Source organism: Arvicanthis niloticus, chromosome 19 (assembly GCF_011762505.2).
Source record: "Arvicanthis niloticus isolate mArvNil1 chromosome 19, mArvNil1.pat.X, whole genome shotgun sequence".
Taxonomy (NCBI): domain Eukaryota; kingdom Metazoa; phylum Chordata; class Mammalia; order Rodentia; family Muridae; genus Arvicanthis; species Arvicanthis niloticus.
The window spans coordinates 16,496,971-16,505,109 of NC_047676.1; the positions used below are offsets into that span (position 1 = coordinate 16,496,971).

At 34.5% G+C, this 8,139-nt stretch overlaps 1 protein-coding gene across 1 annotated transcript in view; it reads right to left on the reverse strand.

Moving 5' to 3' along the window:
* Cdh18 (cadherin 18) overlaps positions 1-1,796 on the reverse strand; it is a 796,539-nt gene extending 794,743 nt beyond the window's left edge. Inside the window, exon 1 of the mRNA XM_076916405.1 lies at positions 1,424-1,796. The gene's annotated coding sequence lies outside the window, so the exon portion shown is untranslated. The remainder of the gene's footprint in view (positions 1-1,423) is intronic.
* Between the last annotated feature and the right edge of the window lie 6,343 nt (positions 1,797-8,139).

An 8,139-nucleotide genomic window follows, 5' to 3' on the forward strand; every position in this document is an offset into this window, starting at 1 on the left:
GACTCAATTTAAAATAACAAACAATATCGCATAGCCTCATAATATAAATATAGAAATAGACATAGAGAGATAGAAATAAAGATAAAGTGATAGAGTTATATAGCACTAGCCATGCCATATTTTATGTAATCTCTATTCACATTAATTCTCTTATGTATTGCCCTGACCAACAGCAACATCCAAGCATCTAGAAGTATAACTGAAACACAATGTGAAATAATGACAACATATTTTTTGCATATATGATTTTTTAAATAAATCTGAAGTGTGATAAAACCCGCAAATATAATAGTCAGACTATGTTAGGTTCTTAACTTCAAATATTTTATTCCCAAGAGTCCAATTTTGCAATTATTTTAAAAATGAAATAACATACTACAAAGTTTTTGATCACATAACACATATTCTCTGATAAAAGGAGCAACCTAGAGAACCTAACTCCAAATAGAGAGAAACTCTCACCATATATTAGCTTTTCATTGATCAAAATGTAAATACCTTTACATGTTAATATCGCAAATCATTTTACTTCCCACAAGCAAGAAAGAAACCCCTTTCATCACTCTGTTATCTCTTTGCAGTTGATATTTTGACCCGCACCCTAAGGTCAGTCATCTTTATCAATACTGCATTCCTCCAGCTATTATGTCTGTTCCATTTCAACAATTTCTCGAGATTTCATTTTGTAAAACCCTGCTTCCAGAAGAGAATTTCATATTGGAAAGACCACAAGTTTTCACAGGCCCTTTGCCTGCACAAACCATCTCTGACACTTTAAATATTAATGTATAGGACTGCAGCTCAGCAGTGAACTCCAGAATGCCTAAGCACCTCAAGAATCAAATTTCCTTCCCTGGCACAGGACTCTTTCAAGAACAAACACAACATACACAGCCATAATATAAGGACAGTCTAATGTCACATTGTTGGGACACAGCTTGCTTACTCTCAAAAGTTAAAGCTCAACTGAGAAGATAGATTTCAGAAAGAATAACCAACTGAAAAGCAGACAGTAGCTTCTATGTCTGCATCAAATTTAACCTTACAGTTCATGCAGTCTTTTTTTGATATGTTTCCATTATCAAAGTTACTTCACACCAAAAAAAAGGGAATATTTCTGAACATGTTTTAATACTGGCATGAGAATGTCCTTACTATTTTATGGATAGATTTGACTTAATTCTTTTCTATCTGTGGAGAATGTTCTGCATAAACATGTCATGTGATGATTGTATTAAAAAGTGCATGTACTTGTGAAAAACCTGGAAATATATTCATTTAAACATATGCCATTATACTTTACAGATTTGACTCTAATGCTCTACTGCAAATTCAGTTTTGAAAGCAAGCTTAGCTACTATATATCATACTGTGGCTGTCTAAAAGGAAACACATGGAAAAAAATTGGTAATAATTTCCTTACCTGGAGCATGAAACTGTTCTCTTTGCAATGTAGAAATGAAGAGGTGCTGGGTTAGGGCTTGATTTTTGTTTTCTCTTGAAATCTGCTTTAACGCTGCTGCACGAGCAGTGTTGAGCTATTCCAAGGTGAAGTCTGTTATTCCTCGCTGGCTCTCAGAGCTGACATCCTTTTGTAAAAGAAAAAAGCAGTCAGTAAGTTGTTGACTGAGGCAGCTGGGAAGCAGGATTATCCGGCAACAGCAGCAACAGAGCAATTCTCTCTCTCTCTCTCTCTCTCTCTCTCTCTCTCTCTCTCTCTCTCTCTCTCTCTCTCTCTCTCTCTCTCTCTCTCTTGCTCACTCAGCTCTAAGTCTTTGCTCCTGCTGCTGCTATGTAATCAATCTAGCCTGTCTGAAGCTAATAGTCCCCTATTTAACCAGCCAATCAATAGCAAGGATCCCACTGCTAGTCCCAGGAGCCTTTTCCAAGAGTGGTACAAACAATAAGAGTTTTGCCAGCAGTTTAGCCAAGTATTTTTCATTATTTTATCTCCCTTAGCGATAGGATTTGAGAGAAGAGAGGCTCAAAGCAAGCTTAGTGTTATTACAGAATTTTTGCATTTAAAACTTTAACCCTTCCTTTCCAAGTGATAGAAATTTATTATTAAGCATATTCACGATGTCTTTCATTATTTGAGACATGCTTCAGAATATCAATGAGTACATATAATCTTTTGAATTCTTGTATGTACAATCAGTAGCACAGCTAGCTACAGTGGAATCTGCTTTGGGCTACAAACAACAATGCCTCCAGCAACTTGTGTTTCAGATCAGTTAAAGAACACCCAAGTATGTTAAATGATGTGAGTTATTCATTTTGTTCTTGAAAAACTGTGATCAATATTTTTGTTTCTCATAAAAATGACAGATGATATGTGTAGATATTTTTGAAACAAGATATGAGTCAGATGGCAGTGTATAAAATATTTTTGAGAGTATAAATCTACAAATAGATCTCAGAGGGAATCAAACAGAACATCTCACACATAGTTCAAATCTTCAAGGTTAAGAAGATTTTCTCCTTAAAGTGACACTTTTCTTGCTCAGCGGCTGTGACTGGCCATAATAAAGAAATAAAAAATAAACCTTTGGAGAACAGACTGTACATTCATTTTCCACATGCTGCCAGAAAATGGGAGAAGATCGAAAGAAAATATGACAGGAGAACATAGGCTCTTAGTTCAACCCAATTCTTTCTCAGTTTCAGATACAAGAGTCACCACTTTTCTCACTGTTATCATTCTCGATCAGCCAGGCCATTAGTGGCTTTTTAATTTCTTATAATCAACTACTATATATGTCAAGAAAATTGTAGAATACTGTACTATATATATACTTTACTATAATTTGATTCCCAGCAGGTACTAATTTCCAAACAGTAGGTTCTAACATCAATGTCAACAAATACAGATAAAGTATTCAGTGCTTGCATAATTGACTTGAGGATTAAGAAGGAAGAGGACATAAGACATGTCTGAATATGTATTTAGACTTATTTGTATTTAGACAACTTATATACTAATGTAACATCTACTTAAAAAATGGTTTCTAGATTTACTTGACTCAATTCAGCAACTAGTAGGCAATTCTTTCCAAAATTTGCTTTTACTAACAAGTAATGAACGAGTGTATGAAGAGTCATCATTTGTGACCTTGGTAATTTTGGTGTCCTGTGCTCTAATTAATCAGATAGGAGCGTAGAGGCTGGTGTGTAGTAAGGAATTATCTAGTTATCAAATACAAGGGAGAAAGATTGCCTTCATTAAGAAGTAATTTAAAAAGCAACAAGTACCCAAGGAAGAGATGATTACTCCTCATAACAGAAGAAAATGTCCTATCATACATAATGTAGCATTTTAAAAAGAAGAAAAAGAGCGTAAATTCTCTTCAATAATTCTTCTACCAAAGTTTAGAAAATACTTAACAAGTGGAAGAAAATATGATGGGGAAAGAAGAACCAAAGCAGGATGACAAGGTTAGAAGATGTTGTATTGGGGAGGGAATTTAGTGGGAGAATGACAGCTGTAACATTTAGGACAAGGAGAGCAAAAGAAGGAAAGGACTGAAACTATGGAGTAATTCCAATGCTCAGTGAAAGAGTGATTGGGTCATTGGTGTGATCTTAACACACAGCTCAACAGGAATCCTGGCAAAACAAAATGGTTTGTTTCACTCACTTGAGGTCTACATCACTGAGGTAAACAGACTATTTACCAGGTGTACCAAATAGTACAACTTCTAACCCTGGGGTGTGCATGAGCAGAGTTGAAACTAGAAAATCTGAAGAAATAATGTAGATGACTTTGCAACGTGGTATGGACCGGCTGCCACCTGGAGAAATTTCATATTTCCATATGGTGATCGGTATCTGATATAAAGTGGGTGGTAAATGTCACATGCACATGTATTTTATGTTTCTGTATCAAAATGTATTTCAGTGTGATTATATTTAGTTTAACTCTCTTTTTTGTTAGCCTCATTTCCTACTCTATTATTAACTGAATGATAGAAACAATTATCTTCCAATGAGTTTTCTGAAAAGTATGCTTCTTTTAAAAACTGATTAAGCAATATAGCAGTGACTTGAAATATATTTATTCAATGTAAAATGCATGAATAATTACTGTTTAGAGTAATGAGATGACCATGGCATGATAGTTTTCAAGTGAAGTGGTACACAAGGTTTTCAGTTGTTACCTAGATATTGCAGGCTTCAATGTCACTGGGGATGGAACATTGTCTTAATTAGCTTTAGTCCTGCAGCGACCAGGCTGGCCCCACTCTAACTGACTATGTATTCTCTAAAACTATGTAAAGCTGGAGGCTCCCAGTGTCTGCATTTTATGAAGCAGAATTTGGCTGTATTTTTTAGTGCAAATGCAGAGGCATGCTGACTCTGAATCATATTGTCATTTAGAAAAAAAAAAAAAAACTAGTCTCCAGTACCAAACATGAGGACCTTGAACTTATTCCTAAGGATAAGAAAATGACACTGGATGAACATGTCAAAAATATTGAAAGTATTGAAGCAAATAAATATACTAATATCATAACAGAGAGAATGACCAGCTCCCTGCAGAGAACTTGGAAAGATTATTTTTATTTCAATGTCTGCATAGAGTGTTTCACAGCCCCTGTTCCTTTCATTTGGTACTGATGTGCACATACAAACCCTGCCCCTCACACACAATTAAAAATAAAATAAATCTTTAAAAAATAAAATAAACATATAAGGAAGATAAGATATGAGAATTAACTTTACACACAGAGTGACAAAGAATGGAAGAACCAGGTGCAGGCTCCTTTAAAAGAAAGGTAGCCAGCCAACCCTGTGCCTGAGATTGCTGTGCCACTGACCACACAGGTTTGTCATCTCATCGTTCAGCTTGAGTATGAAGCCGATCAGGGAAAGAACTGATGAAAGAACCCAGGGCTTCAACTCATCTTCTTTCATAAAGATTGGTGTGTCCCACTAAAATGTCTCTTTGTCCTTTTATTGAGTTATTCATGTAGATCCACACAGTATCTCACTGCTGAGATGCTGTACACCATTCCTCCTAAGCTCTTCTCAATCAGGCACACAGTTGAAGCAGGCAAGACTGCAACTCAGTTCCAAATGCTACCAGCATCTCAACACTGGGTTTGTATTAGTTGATCCAATTGCATCAGTTACTCTTGGTATCTCTGCCTCTGCCATCTTGAGGACTGTTTGAAACCTGAATGCTCTTCAACAGTTTTGAAGTCACTCTGTAACATATATGTATATACATATGTGTGTATACTTAATATATTTACATATGTATATTAATTCTGAACATATAATATATTTCAAAGTTTAAACAATTGCATCTAGTATATTGTCTGAGTATTAACACTAGTAATTACCACTGCAGTAAAATATTACCATTATACATTAAGCAATGAAAGTTGTTTTCAGATTCACTGTATATATTTTCTAGTATAGATTTCAAGTGAAATATACTTTAGTAATGCAGTCAAATGCATACGAAGAAATTAAAATAGGCTACCCCTAGAAGAAAGAAAATTATTTTTAGATACTTCTAAGAGTAAGGGTCTATGAGTTCGTGACATTAATAGCAGAGGGAAAAAATTCAAGAGTTTAATTAGATTGAAATTTATTAAATGTTAGTCTTGAAGGAATTAATGTCCATTTCTTTGTTTTTCAGATTCTTGGTGTTCTAGATAAATAATTTAAAAAATAAACAAAGAAAAACTCAAAGACAACTGGTTGGAATCCACAAGACAGACTTGTACTCTTGCTTAGAGTAGACACTGAGGAAGGATAAGAAAATAAGAGGGAATAGGAAAGTTGTAGTATTAGAGGTAAAAAGTAGCTAAGCTAATTTGTAAAAATGGGAAAACAACTCTGTGGTGATTTGAAGAATAGCCCCCAAAAGCTCATATGTTATAATGTTCAATGACTAGTAAATGGCACATTGAAAGGACTAGAAGGATTAGAAAGTATGACCTTGTTGAAGGAAGTCACTGAGGGTGGCTTTTGAGATTTTAAAACCTTATTCTTGGCTCAGTCTTCCCATGCCTCTGGCAATATATAGATCAGGATGTTGCTCTCAACTACTGCTCCAGTGCCTGACTGCAGGCTACCATGCTTCTAATCCTGCTCTCTTTATCTTATGCTCCGAAACTGTAAGCGAGCCCTCCAAATAAACGCTTTCTTTAATAAGTGTGGTCCTAGTCACACTGTTATATTTTTAAAGCAATAGAACAATGATTATGACAAACTGCTACAGGGATTTGGGGGTACACAAATACAAATTTCATTAATCAGAGTTAGTTTTCCTGTTTGTTGATTTTATCTCTCATCTAGGGCTGGTCATCCTTATCCGCAAACACGGTTTCTTTTTAAAGGGTGGATCTATATTTAGATATGCCCCTTCAGTTTGTCAGAACATGGAAGTGCTCTCTAGTTCTATACATCAATACAGTATTATGCTTCCTTATCTACAAAAAGATACAGGTAGGTCTAAATAGTACCAGTGAAGTAGATGGTTGCAGAAGGGATTTCTTATTCTTCGTATCCCTGTCTGAGTACACTTTTCACAAGTGACGTGTCATGTTTAAGATCCAATGCCAATATTCTTTGTAAGTGTTTATGTTTAGGAATCAGAAGCTAATATAAGAATATAATCTAGATATTGATTTGGAGATTGTTGTAATGGTTCATGTAATTTTGTCAATTTATGACAAGCTAGTGTCATCTAAGAAAAGGGAAACTCAATTGATAAATAAGAAGTCTGCACATGATTTGTTTTTATGTAACTCTGTGGACATTTTTTTTAATTAATGATTAATGTAAATGAACATATTCCAGTGTGGGCAGTGCCATCCCTGGACAGTTGAAACCCAGGAAGCAACTGAACAAGCCATGGAGAACAGGTTAATAAACAAAACTCCTCCATGGCCTTGATTTTAGCTCCTACCTTTGGATTCCTAATGTGAGTTCTACCCTAACTTCTCTTCACGAAGGACTCTAAAGTGTAAGCTAAAGTAAACCCTTTTCCATGTTGCTTTTGATAATTTTCTTTATTACAACAATAGAAAGCAAACTAAGGTGCTTTTGTAAAGAAGCGAGTACAAAGATTAAAATCAATGGCTTTGATTCTGGGAAAGCAGCAGAAATGGGAACACTACAAATCTGTACTCCAGACATCATTTACACAATAGACAATAATTGCAAGTGAAAAAGCTGATCACTTAATGGCTTTGGAAATTTCAAGTCTATTGATAGTTTACAACTTCCAGCAAAATATTGGATGGTAAATTTCATTTGATCCATTTAAAGTCCTGCCACAGTCAAAACTATGATTGCACAACCATTAGCCCTTTGGCAGGCAGACATTCACTTGTTGCTGGGACAGCTTATACACAGCCTATGTGGCCAGTGCTGAGAAAGAAATTATTAATCAAATTAATAAATTAAATTAAATCGATTATTTAAATATTAAATTAAATTATTAATTAATTAAATTAATTTAATTTAATAATTAAATTATTAGATTTCAATGCTCAGGTTTAGAAAAAATGGACAGACAAATTTAAAAAAGTAATAGATACTAAAAAAAGAGCATTATGGCTCATTTAAAAGGAAAAAAAAGAACAGTTAAAACCAGATTATGCTCAAGAGAGAGATAGCAGATCTAATAAGTAGGACAAATTTCCTGAAGCCCTAAAGATAATAGGTGACATGGGCAACATATATTTGAAAACATGTAAATATGCAGAAAGATATAGTAAGAAACTTAAAATAATCCAAACAAATCAAATAATATTAATTGTAGGAGAAAAGATGTAGAAACTCTGGCAGACCAAACAAAGAAATAATCAATTAGAAGATAAGACAAGCAAAGCTATTAAAAACGAAAAACAAAAACAAAATGTAATAAAGTGAAATGAGGGGCATGGTCCAGGAGAAAATAACATGACACATACAACATAAAGAGTTTTAAAGTATGCTACAAATAACTTTCTTAGATTTTTCCAGGTTTGATCAAAGACATGTACATAAACCTCACACTTAACTTCAATATAACTATCTAACTTAACTTCAATAAAACTATATAACAGGCCAGGGAATCTATAAAAGGTTAAAGCTTTAAAGGCTTTAGACCCAAGACAAGTACAATCAAGAAGGCAATGC